This window comes from Tympanuchus pallidicinctus, unplaced genomic scaffold (genome assembly GCF_026119805.1).
Source record: "Tympanuchus pallidicinctus isolate F22 unplaced genomic scaffold, pur_lepc_1.0 scaffold31, whole genome shotgun sequence".
In the NCBI taxonomy this organism is placed as follows: domain Eukaryota; kingdom Metazoa; phylum Chordata; class Aves; order Galliformes; family Phasianidae; genus Tympanuchus; species Tympanuchus pallidicinctus.
Genome location: NW_026294749.1, coordinates 5,648,660 through 5,660,437, shown reverse-complemented (window position 1 = coordinate 5,660,437; position 11,778 = coordinate 5,648,660). Strand labels below are relative to the sequence as shown.

At 40.7% G+C, this 11,778-nt stretch overlaps 1 long non-coding RNA gene across 1 annotated transcript in view; it reads left to right on the top strand.

The window, feature by feature from the left end:
* LOC128087916 (uncharacterized) overlaps positions 1-9,832 on the top strand; it is a 393,654-nt gene extending 383,822 nt beyond the window's left edge. The window contains exon 2 of the long non-coding RNA XR_008210070.1: positions 1,604-9,832. This is a non-coding gene — a long non-coding RNA (uncharacterized LOC128087916). The remainder of the gene's footprint in view (positions 1-1,603) is intronic.
* Positions 9,833-11,778: the final 1,946 nt, after the last annotated feature.

The window sequence follows — 11,778 nt, the reverse complement described above, 5'->3', positions numbered from 1 at the left end:
TGTTTCATAAGAAATCGATGGCTTATTCAACTTAGACAACTGTAATTTTGATAATAGAACTGTGAGACCAGAAAGAATGTACAAAGAACTGAAAAACCAAGCAGGATGTTTTGCCTTCTGCCAAAAATGTTTGTTAAAGTACACAAAATGTGCATGCAAAATGTTTGCCAGACATTTGGGAAGAATTGCTGTTCCGAGGAGCTTGTAATCAAAGCATGGATCTAAAAATGTGCCTTAAATTTTGCTTACTGACTTGGTAGCCAGCATATGTCATATTAGGTGTGATATAAAATAGAGCATGGACTAACACAGCCGTGTTAGCATGATGGGACAAATAGTGCGGAGCAGCAGTAACAAATGTGTACTGTTTCAAATGCTCATGCTACTGTATGTCAGCAAAGCTCTTCAGCCCATACACACACATTGTCAGCAAGTCACGAGCTTTCATTGTGAGTGCAACAATGTTTTTTTTTAATTCCTGGCTGCTACATTATTGATTGTGTCCTGGGTTAGGTGGACAGGTGTGAATTTGACATATATGCACCCTGATATAAAAAGAGGAAGGACCTGCCATAGTTATCAGCAGTGTCCATACTGCAGTCGAAGTTGTGTGTAAGACATGAAAAAGTGTTACAACTTCAGGTTTGGTGGAAGAGTGGATTTTGGACCAAGTCTTTTCCCCCAGGCTCCTTTATTCCCATGCATTCTTTTCCCTAAATCAAGTTGCTCTTTGCAGTGGGGTTATTTGTCAGGCTTAAAAAAGAGGTGGCTTTTGAACCAGTGAAAAGGAAGCAATGACAGAACATTGGCAACCCAGATCATCTTCATGGAACTTTGCAATTGGCATTTGAGCATCAGTTTGGACAGTATTTCAGTCTCAGTTTTGCCATCAGTAAACTGTTACTAAACGTTACTGAACTTCCAGGAACCAAATTATGTGAAAGCTACCATACGTATATAAAGTCAAAAGAAACATAATTAATTTGCTATCTGTTTTCTATAAATACTTGAGAAATCACTCCCAAAGTTTCTCATAGGAATTAGGATACCTTACATAGCTTGCAGAACTTCTGTCAAACTGACCTGCTGAGTTCCACTGCTAAACCGAGTCCCATCGTGCCACTTCCACACATCTGATAATGCAGTTTTGTCTTTGTTTTATCTGGAGTGCATCAAGTTCACAATTGGCCTTTTAACGTTGGCCTTGTAATTTATTCTGTTGTGTACGAGACTGACTGACTGGAGCCCACATCACGAGAAGTTTGGGTGGTGTTTTTTTAACTATAGAAAAGGGTTTTTTACATTCTTTTACAGGTGCTTGGTACTTTGAAATCTGACTGTGTAGACAAATGCTAGATTTAGTGTTCACAGCATATATTTAGGAGTCAGGTTTTTGTTATCGTGGGTGTGAATTCAGCAATTGTTACTCAGCAATTGTTGGAGGGAAGGTTTAGGTTTGATGCCAGGGGGAAGTTCTTTATTATGAGAGTGATGAGGTGCTGGAACAGCTGCCCAGAGAGGTTGTGGATGCCCCGTCCCTGGAAGTGTTCAAGGCTGGGTTGGATGGGGCCCTGGGCAGCCTGGTCTGGTATTAAATGGGGAGGTTGGTGGCCCTGCATGTGGCAGGGGGTTGGAGATTCATTCATTCCTTGAGGTCCCTTCCAACCCTGACCATTCTGTGATTCTGTAACAATACGTAAGAAAGATAAAGAAGTTGCTTACTGAAATGAGAGGAGCTCGTGATTTGCCACTTGTCATGATCTGTGCAGTTTCATGCTTTTGTTGAGAAGTTAAGAAAATCTTCCTTGCAGTGAATTGTTGTAATTTTTTTAATGAGCCTTACAGTACCTGCCAGTAAGAGAACCTGACAAGCCTCAAAGTGTTCTTATTACAGAACTTTGGTTTAGGATCTTCTGTACTGTGTATATCTATTATTTTATGTTGTCTGTGAAAAACAAGTAAGGGCTTGTTTGCAAAGTAACTGTAAGTTCTTTATTTTTTCATGGGGAGAGCACTGACATTGGGGTGTTGCTGACTTTTCTTGCTGTTGCTATGTAGGCTAATCGAAATAACTTGCGATTTCAGATTAGTTAGCTCCTGGACTCTAGTTTACAGTAGGCATTATGAAACCAGAGAAGATTGATTCTGTCACCATAAAATTTACTGTCTAAAGTAAATTGTGAACTGGTTGTTTGCTATTCTTATGCTACGCATCTTTCTCCTCTTTGCACAAAAAATGTGTTACAAGATAGCGCTGTGAGGCTGAAGGTCACACCAAAATGTAGGGCAGTGTTTCTCATGTCAGCTATCTGCTACTGTGATACCATCCACTTCTGCCTCCTTCGTTGCACTGAGGGAGCTCTAATTTCCTGAATTGGTATGCATTTGCAGTTGCTTTCACATTACATTTTGCATTTATTTGGTACACTTGAATAGAAAAGTAATTGACTGTGCAATGGATTTCTTCCGTATTTCACTAGATCAGTACCATCAAACTGCTAATTATTCTAATATTAATATATATATAAATGGTGTAGAACTAATGCTCAGAACCCTTTCCTAAACCTACAGTGTTTCCTGACACTGCATTTGACTGCTGGGGGTTTTTGGTTGTTTTCTTTTTAACCTCTGCTGTGCTATGAATTTACCAAGTACTTTTAAGACTTGGACATACAGCATTCCTGTCTGTTGTCCTTACTTTCCCAGTTGTCTGTCTGTTTTCTAGATGCTCTTTACCTTTTTGCACGCTGTTTCGATGCACTGTGGGTTGTTTCAGCTTTCTGTTCCTGCTTTGAGAACTGCCATCATACTACTACAAATCGGTCCTGTTTCAGATCTGTTATGACAGCCTGGTCAATTCTTTTAAATCCTTTTTCTCCCTGAAACTCTTACAGATTCCATTATTTTGGAAAGGTCTTTCCAATTGCATTTATGGGTTAACTTCTTGACCTCATTCCATCTTCCAGGAAAATCTCTCTTCTCATTAGCTTGCCTTTGAGGACAGAGGAGATAAATTAAGTCTTTTTTTTTTTTTTTTTTTTCCTCTTTTCTTTTTTGGGTAATAAGTGCATTCCTTTCTAACCTTTGTTGTTTCTTTCTACCTCACATGTTTCCAGGCACAAACAAGCCCTTATCTTACATTTGGCCACTGCTTGTTCAATCATGGAAACTTTTTGGACTGTTTACTGTTCTGGAAAGTGTACAGAATTGTAAGTATATTCCAGAGGGCAGGAAATAATAAGAAAGCTAAACTTCACAAGTTAGGGAAGCAGTGAAATGAATTCACACCTCTGTTTTCTAGAGGGGTTTTATGTATGGTACAGGAACATATTCAGAAACTTAGAGAAAGATTTTGTTTACAATTTACCTGTTTAAAAAAAAAAATCTATATTGACATTTATACTTAATACAAAAATTCTGATTATTCAAGCTGTATACATTAATATACATTATATACATTATATATGTTATTTACATTATATACATTAATTTTAGACTCGCCATGAGGCAGAAAAATCTCTCTGTTTCACTGATGAAGCAGAGATGGTATCTTGTCCATAGTTGTCTTAGTGCTAAGTCTGTGGAGAACAGGGAGTAGATTTTAATACTCTCAGTTGCTCTATCTATACCCCAAGTCCCACAGAGCCCTTCCATACCAGAGATGGATGAAGTGGCACCATTGGTTCTGTTTCACACCAGTGTTTGAGATCTTAAATTGTTTCTACTTGCTGTTCTTTGCCACTATAATTCAGAGTGAAAATAAGGGAGATATGAAATAGGCTTTTTGCATTTTTGTTTAAAGCTTCTTTGCATCATGTGCATTGGTACTGATTTTTGGTTTGCTCAGTTTCCCACAATCAGTGCTATGGGGAGAGAGAAGCAGTAGTTGAAAGTGAAGGGTATTTTGCTGCTTCTGCAAGTGGCTGGTTTGAATGTTGCCCATTTTGCTACAGGTCAAATTCTGCTGCCATTTGAAAGCTAAAAAAGAAACTAAGAATAAAAAAGGACACATAGTTGCAGATAAGTTACTCATGCCCATCTTAGCCTTAATTTCCATTATCAAGTCCAGCTAAATTGTTCATCTCATGAGTGAAACAGTGATAGCAACAGGAATTGTACATATCCCTTTGTAACTCAAAGCATAGCTTAAAAGTTAAAAGTACTCTTTTGGAAGAGAGTTGAGGGGGAAGCATGGCTCTTGACTACTGAGACTGAGAAGAGAAAAGCCACATTATCCAGTGGAAAACAGTGTTGTTGAGAGATAAATGGCTTCTGTGCTGCTCTGTGTGTCTTTAAATGCAGCCTGCCATATCAGTATCTAATGCCTAATCCCATAAATCTGCTTATTCTTGCATGCAGGTAAAGGTATACCCATTTATGTAGAACTTGATGGGTGTTTCAGTGTGAAATAAACAAGATCATGGACATTTCTACAAGGGGGATTTGGGGCCCCTGAAAAGCTTTAATGCATAAAGCAAAGTTCACGTAGGCTTCAGGCAGAACTGCGCAGTATTTAAGCTCTTTAAGATTTAACATGCCTTTAATCTTTTGTTGAACTAGCCTTAAGTTAGGATTATTTCTTTGCCTACTATCCCAATTTTGGTACTGGAAAATCACTTTAGTGAGAAATAGGACAGGTTTTAGCCTTAGCATGCAGTTCAAGTTAACAGCTGGTGGTGTCCTATGCCTGCTTTATGCTATGCAGTACAGTGCATCAGACAGTGCTCAAACTTCTTCATTTGTAGATCATAGTCTTGCCGTTAGGCAACATCAGCATCTAATTTTACCAAAAGAAAAACTCTATGTAGCGATATATGTAAAAAAAAAATGGTTTAAAAGTAGCTAATCCTGAGCATGAATCACACCTAATTTCCCTGAACTCCTTTATCCTTAGTAAGGTTTGCAAACCCCATCTCCCCCGGGATTAAAGCAGCCCAAGATTAAGCAGTTGGGTTTATGTGCTTTGCTGGTATGTGACCAATGATAATCCAGATCACTGAGTAACAGAATATCTCAATTCGAAAGGGACCCATAACGATCACCAGCTCCAGTCCTGACTCCACACAGGACCAGCCAAAATTCGAACCCTGTGTCTGAGAGTGTGGTGCAAACAGTCTTTGAACTCTGGCAGCTCAGGGCAGTGACCGTGGCCCTGGGGAGCCTGTCCCAGCACCCAGCCACCCTCTGGTGAAAACCCTTTTCCTGATATCCAACCCGAACCTCTCCTGACACAGCCCCATGCCATTCCCTTGAATTGCATTGCTGTCATCATAAGGCAGAGATCAGAGCTGCTTTTCCATTCCCCTTGTGAGGAGCTGTAAGCTGCAGTGAGGTCTCCCATTATTCTTCTCTGGGGCTGAACAAACCAAGGGATTTCAGTGGTTCCTGACATGTCTTCCCCTTAGAGCCTTCAATGTCTTCACAGCCCTCTTTTGGATGTTCTGTAATAGTTTTATGACCTTTTTGTGCTGTGGTGCCCAAACCTGCACACAGAACTCAAGGTGAAGCTGCATAGCACAGCTTGGAGAGAGGAAATCACTTCCCTTGTCCAGCTAGCAAGGTTATGCTTGATGCACCTCAGGACGCAGTTGGCCTTCCTGCCTGCCTGCCTGCTCATGCTGTCATTCATTTTCAACTTCTTGTCAACCAAGACCCCCAAATGTTTTTTAGTAGAGCTGCTCTTCAGTCTCTTATCCTCTAACATGTAGCCAGGGTTACTTCTTCCCAGGAGCACAATATGGCCCTTGCTTCTTAAACTTCATGCAGTTGATGATTGCCCAGCCCTCTAATTTGTCTTAGATCTCTCTGCAAGGTCTGTGCACCCTTAACGTAGTCCCCCCAATTTCATATCATCATCAGACTTGCTCAGAACACCTTTTAGTCCTACATCCAAGTCACTTATGAAAACATTAAAGAGAACTGCTCCTAAACTGGAGTCCTGCAGAACCGTGATGGTCACCAGCCTGATGTAAGCCTATGTACTACAACATATTGGACCTCACCTATCAGCCAATTGTTCGGCCATCCCATTATGTTTTTGTCTACCTATGTGCTGGACATTTTGTCAAGAAGAATACTGTGAGAAACAGTACTGAAAACACACTGAAGTTCAAGATGTAAACTGGCTTCCTTTGGTCAATTAGATGGATGATCTTGCCATAAAAAGGGATTAAATTAGCTAAGCAAGACCTCATCAACCCACAGTGGCTGTGACCAATGACTACAGTGTCCTTCGTGTGTTTCTCAGTAACCCCCAACATAATTTTTTCCATAACTTTACCAGATGTTGAAGTCAGATGCACAGGTCTGTAATTACCAGGTTCTTCTTTCTTGACTTTCTTGAAAATTGGAACAATGTTTGCCAGCTTCCAGTTAACTCGGGCCTCTCCAGATTCACAGAACCATTTAAAAATAATTCACAGGTCTCCCAGTGACATCAGCCAGCTCTTTGAGTACCCTAGGGTGAGTTCCATTGCATCCCACGAATTACACGCGTCCAGGTGGAGCAGCAAATCCAGCAGAAGTTCTGGGCTGGCTGGCAGTTGGTTGCTACCATGGCTTGGAGCTGACAGAGCCCAGAATCAATGTTGAAGACAGGTGAAGAAGGCATTAAAAGTCTCTGCTTTGTCCATATCCCTGTTTGTAAGATGATCATTCTCATATCAAGTATCAAACCAATGTTCTCTCTAGATTTCCTTTTGTTGTTAATGTATTTAAAAACAACAATAACAACAAGAAGCTCTTTTTATTGTCCCTCCCAGCTCTAACTGAGCTTTGGCTGCCTGAATCCTTTCCCCACAAAAGCAAGTAGTCTTCCCATGTCTCCTGAACTTACTTCCAGTGTCCATGCACTTACTTTTTTTTCCTCAGATGTGCACAGCAGCAATAGCAACATGATAGCAATAACTACAATTCTTGGCTATCCTGATTGTCCGCGGCGTAATGTTGAACGCAGTACAACGCAACGTGGGTTTCAGTAATGACATTAAGAATCATGACAGGGATTTTTCAAAGCAGTTTAAGATAATTTTGTTGAACCCTAATCATTTTCCTGTTCTGAAAACGTCAAACTCAAACTGTGGGGTCACACCACAGAAGAGAGTGTTCTATGCTGTGTCTGCATGTGCAAAGCTTGCTTCCCTTATGGACACACAGCATGAAGACAGATTCGTTTCAGATGTCCACCTTGACCACAAACATTCATTTTCACCATTCTGAGACCTCGCTTTTGGACACAGAGTGGTTCCTATCAATTATCATCTTTGCAAATCCTTCAGAGTACATAGGAGTTGTGCCACGCTGAAAAGGAGTGAATCATATTTGGCAGATGTGCAGGTGGCTGAACAAGGAAGCTGTATGTGGTTTAATACGAGGTTTCTTTGGGCTGCTAGATTTTTTTCTTCTAGAGCTATGACTGTTGGATGAGTTTAACTGTTCTCTCTCTGCTAATTACTAACATTACTGAATTTTATTTATTATTTTTTTAGGAAGCACGGATGTTTGCCTGTACAGTTTACGGAGCTTCAGGTTGATATTTTCTTTGTATTTTTTTCCAAATTAACATTGTGTGAGGCAGAGAATTCTTCATAAGTAACTTTCAGTACTGACCCTTTATCCTCTCTGTTTAGCACATTATTGAGACTCACAGAAAGAGCTATCTGCAGCTCTTCTCTGTTTGTTCATTTCTATTATCACAATGGTTCTTCAATAGAATTGGTAACCTGTGCTATTTTCTCAGCCTCGTGTAGTAAATAATAGTACCTGCCTGAAGCTCATCAAAACAGCAAATAGGATGGCACGTAACACATCATCCTTTCAAAACTGCCACGGCAGGGAGGGATGGCAGTGCATCCATTACCTCTGTTATTTCTCACAATGAAAGCTTATCTTTTCTGCCTGCAGATGGCAAGGCAGCTACAGAAAAACCTGAGAGCTACACAAGGAAGAGTTCCTTCTGATGAAAATAGTTTCTTGTTGTCCAAAGAGTAACCTGCACCAGCTTGTTCATCATGTTATTTCTGTATCTGTGCCTCTGTTCACACCCTTTCCTTTTTCCCCCTCTGGTCTAACTGGAGATTACCACTTTAAAGCCTGGTCTCATGGTTGCTACTCTACAAGAAATTTCTCTATAATTTAGCACCACAACAACTTAGATGCTTTTTTCACAGGCTTATCCTTACTTCATCCTTTTGAGATAAGGGTATATGGCTGCTTATGGAAAGGCAGTCATGAATTGCTGAAAGTGCTGAAAGCCAACTGGATCCCCTAAAGTTTTGCTTCTTCACACGGATCTCAGACACGTAAGTTTGCCTCCATGATTTTCTGTGACATGAGACTCAGAAAGCTGCCACACAGTAAATTCAATTGAAATCACCTGTGTGCACACACTTGCTTACTGAAAAAGTTGAGTGGTTGAGTGAGTGTGCATCAGCACATAGGTTGTTCCTGAGGATAACCTGACTCCACACGATCACATGACTGTCACTTTCCTACAGTCCTACAGTCACTTTCACATCTGCAAAGTTCCCTTACAGATTTATGTCAGTAATTTTGTAAGAGGCTTAATGTGGGACTGAGCAAAGAGATACAGCTGTACTTGACTGAATACTCAAAACTCTTTGCAACAAAAGGTTGAAAGTGCTTTTGCTTGTAGAGTTAAAATCCAGCTAGCAAAGCAGTGATGGCAGTAGCCGGTGAGCTGTGCACTGTTGAGATAAATAACATTGTCCTCTCTCTCCTGAACGAGTTTATACTAAGCATGGATTTATGCTTGTTTTATTCCTCTTGTGATAAATAAAAACAACACCTTTTTTTAACAGGTGTAATTGCATCTTGGTTAATGTGTGAGCTACATCCTCAATGAGTGCGTGTAGGCAAGTGTTGATTTATTTTGGCTGCTTGGAATAACTGACACTTATGACTCTAACCTAATTTAATCTCTTTGCCTCTGGAATGCTGGTATCTGAAAGCAAACCAAGTGATTTTTTAGAGCTGACACTACTGCAGGTTTCTGTTTTGTTAGTTTGCAATATTTGCAATAACTACAACTTTGTCCAAATTCTGTTGGATGTAATGCATTGCATAACATGCCATAAAGCCTGTTGACTAATGTGAGCTACAGGGACTACAGATCTATTGCTGTTTCACTGCAAAAAGAGTGTAAGTGCAGCTTACTTTTGAGAGGAGAACAGAAATCTCAGAATATCAGAATCCCATACGTTTCAGTTTTTCGGTTGAAATAGAGAAATTAGTGCTTCTGTTGTGCCAATAAAAATATATATGACAAAGCATCTTTCCTAGAGAAGAAGTATGTAAGAGAAGAGATGTTTCTCTTCCAAACAAAGGGCAGAGGGCTGCGATCAGCTCGTGTCTGAAATGCATGTGATTTGGTTCTTGGGCTGAATAACTAATAATCATTTTCAAAGAAAACGTGAATAGAAGTGTGTAGAAATTCTTGAAAAGTAAGGATGTGCACATTGTTAGAAAAGATCACATTTTTCTTCCTTGGGACTGAGTTTCGGTAAACTTGTTCAAATTCTACAAACTAGTGGTAAGAACAGACAAGATTTCTACAGGAAAATAAAACCTGAAGAATATGCCCAATTTGGGCTTAACAGAAACAGAGGTGTGTGGGGGTGCGGGGGCAGTGGAAAGAAACTCCTTTACTCCTTCGATCTAAGATGAAATGCTGCATTTATAGTTAATGATACCATTATAAGTAAAAATAAAATAAAATTTTTAAAAGCTAGATTTATAGAAATGTTGGAGCAGGAGTCCTAAATCCAGTGGTCCAGTTATCAGCTGTAAAAAATAAAGTTGTTTGTAAATGTTCTGATTTAATTTTATTCTTTGCCTTTCCCCAGAATTGTGGCTGAAGCATCAATACCAGAAAATCTGTTTCTAGGACATTTCTCCTCTAGAACAGTGATGGGGTGAGGTATTTAGCAGGAGGTCAAAATTGCATTTCCAATGCAGAGAAAGGGTAGGCTCATTTGAACCTGATGAGATTCAACAAGGCCAAGTGCAAGGGGTTGCACTGGGTAGGGGCAATCCCATATATTCATACAGACTGGGAGAAGAACTCCTTGAGAGCAGCTCTGCAGAGAACTTGAGGTCCTGGTGGATGAAAAGCTGAACATGAGCCAGCAGTATGCTTGTAGCCCAGAAGGCCAAAAGTATCACTGGGCTGCATCAAAAGAGGGGTGGCCAGCAGGGAGAGGAAGGGGATTGCCCCCTTCTGCTCTGCCCTCATGAAGCCCCATCTGCAGTACTGCACCCAGGCCTGGGCCCTCAAGCACAAGAAAGACACAGAGCTCTTGGAAAGGGTCCAGAGGAGGGCCACAAATCAGATCAGAAGACTGGAGCACCTCTCCTATAAAGACATACTAAGGAAGTTGGTCTTGTTCAGCCTGGAGAAGAAAAAGCTCCAGGAAGACCTCACCATGTCCTTCCAGTATCAAAAGGAGATTATAAACAGCAGGGAAAACAACTTTTTACACAGATAATGATAGGACAAGGGGAATGGTTTTAAATTAAAAGAGGAGAGATTTAAGTTAGGTGTTAGGAGGAAATTCTTTTCTCAGAGGGTGGTGAGGCACAGCTGCCCAGAGATGTGGATGCCCCATCCTTACAGGCTTTCAAGGCCGGGTTGGATGGGACTCTGGGCAGCTGGTGCTTGATTTAGCAGTTTGCAACCTTATCCATGGCATTGGAGTTGGAACCTGACGATCTTTGAGTTCCCTTCCAACCTCTAAATCCAAACATAATTCTAAATACTGGCTCACTCTGTTTAGCTCATTCTTGAGAGAGCTGTCTACACTTAAACATCCACCAAAATAGTGCATCAAATGCAAGAGGAAAAAATGTTGTAATACTAACTTGGTTTTGGTTTTTTTTTTGCTCTCACTCTACATGTTTTTGGAGTAGGGGCTGATGTGATGTGTTGTCTTTTTATTTTTTAATAGCCTCTTTGTTCAAAATACCGTATCACCACATCCTAGGACTTCACTTGAATTTCTTAATTGGCATTCACATAAAAAATTTGTGATCGCTTATACGAAGGAAATTCTTGAGTTAGATTAAAATTGGGTTCAGGTTTTGATAACATCATGCACAGAATCTAAATATTACAGGGAAGCTTTACCTGTCCCCAGACAGAACAGTATTGTTTGCCACTTCACCCTCTCTTGGAAAATCCCTTCCACACAGTTTTTCTGCTTTGCATCTTTGCATGTAAAGGATAAAACATTGGAGAAAAGTGTATTGCACTGGCTAAAACCCTGCATTAAGAAGTTGGACTTCGGCTTCTTCAGAGTCAATCCTAAAGCTTCAAACAGAATCAACAGGCAGTCATCCTCTGCTGTAGAGTGAGAAAACATTTCTCCCCATTTTGCAGGCAGAGGAAAGCTGGCACAAGACTGCCACGCGGGGTGACTGCTGGGTGACTCAATCGGGTGCCTTTATACTGGGGCTACTTATCATACAGTGTTTTTCTTCTCTTTTGTCCTATGGGCTGTGCGTTCAGGCAGTGGCCGTTACAGGAAGCGGCGTTGCGTTAGCTCTATTCCCACCAGCTGACGAAGATGTAAGAATTTCATTAGCATGATAACTGCTCTCATTCTGGCTGATATCCCATGAAAATGTAGTTTGCAAATACCTTCCAGGGCTGCCGTGGTGGCCCAGATATAGCCGTGTCAGAGACCCCAATTCATTTCACAGCCTTTCAGTCCTCCAGGTGCCACGTTTGCTAAGTAGGCTCCCACAGGTTTCTCCACATCA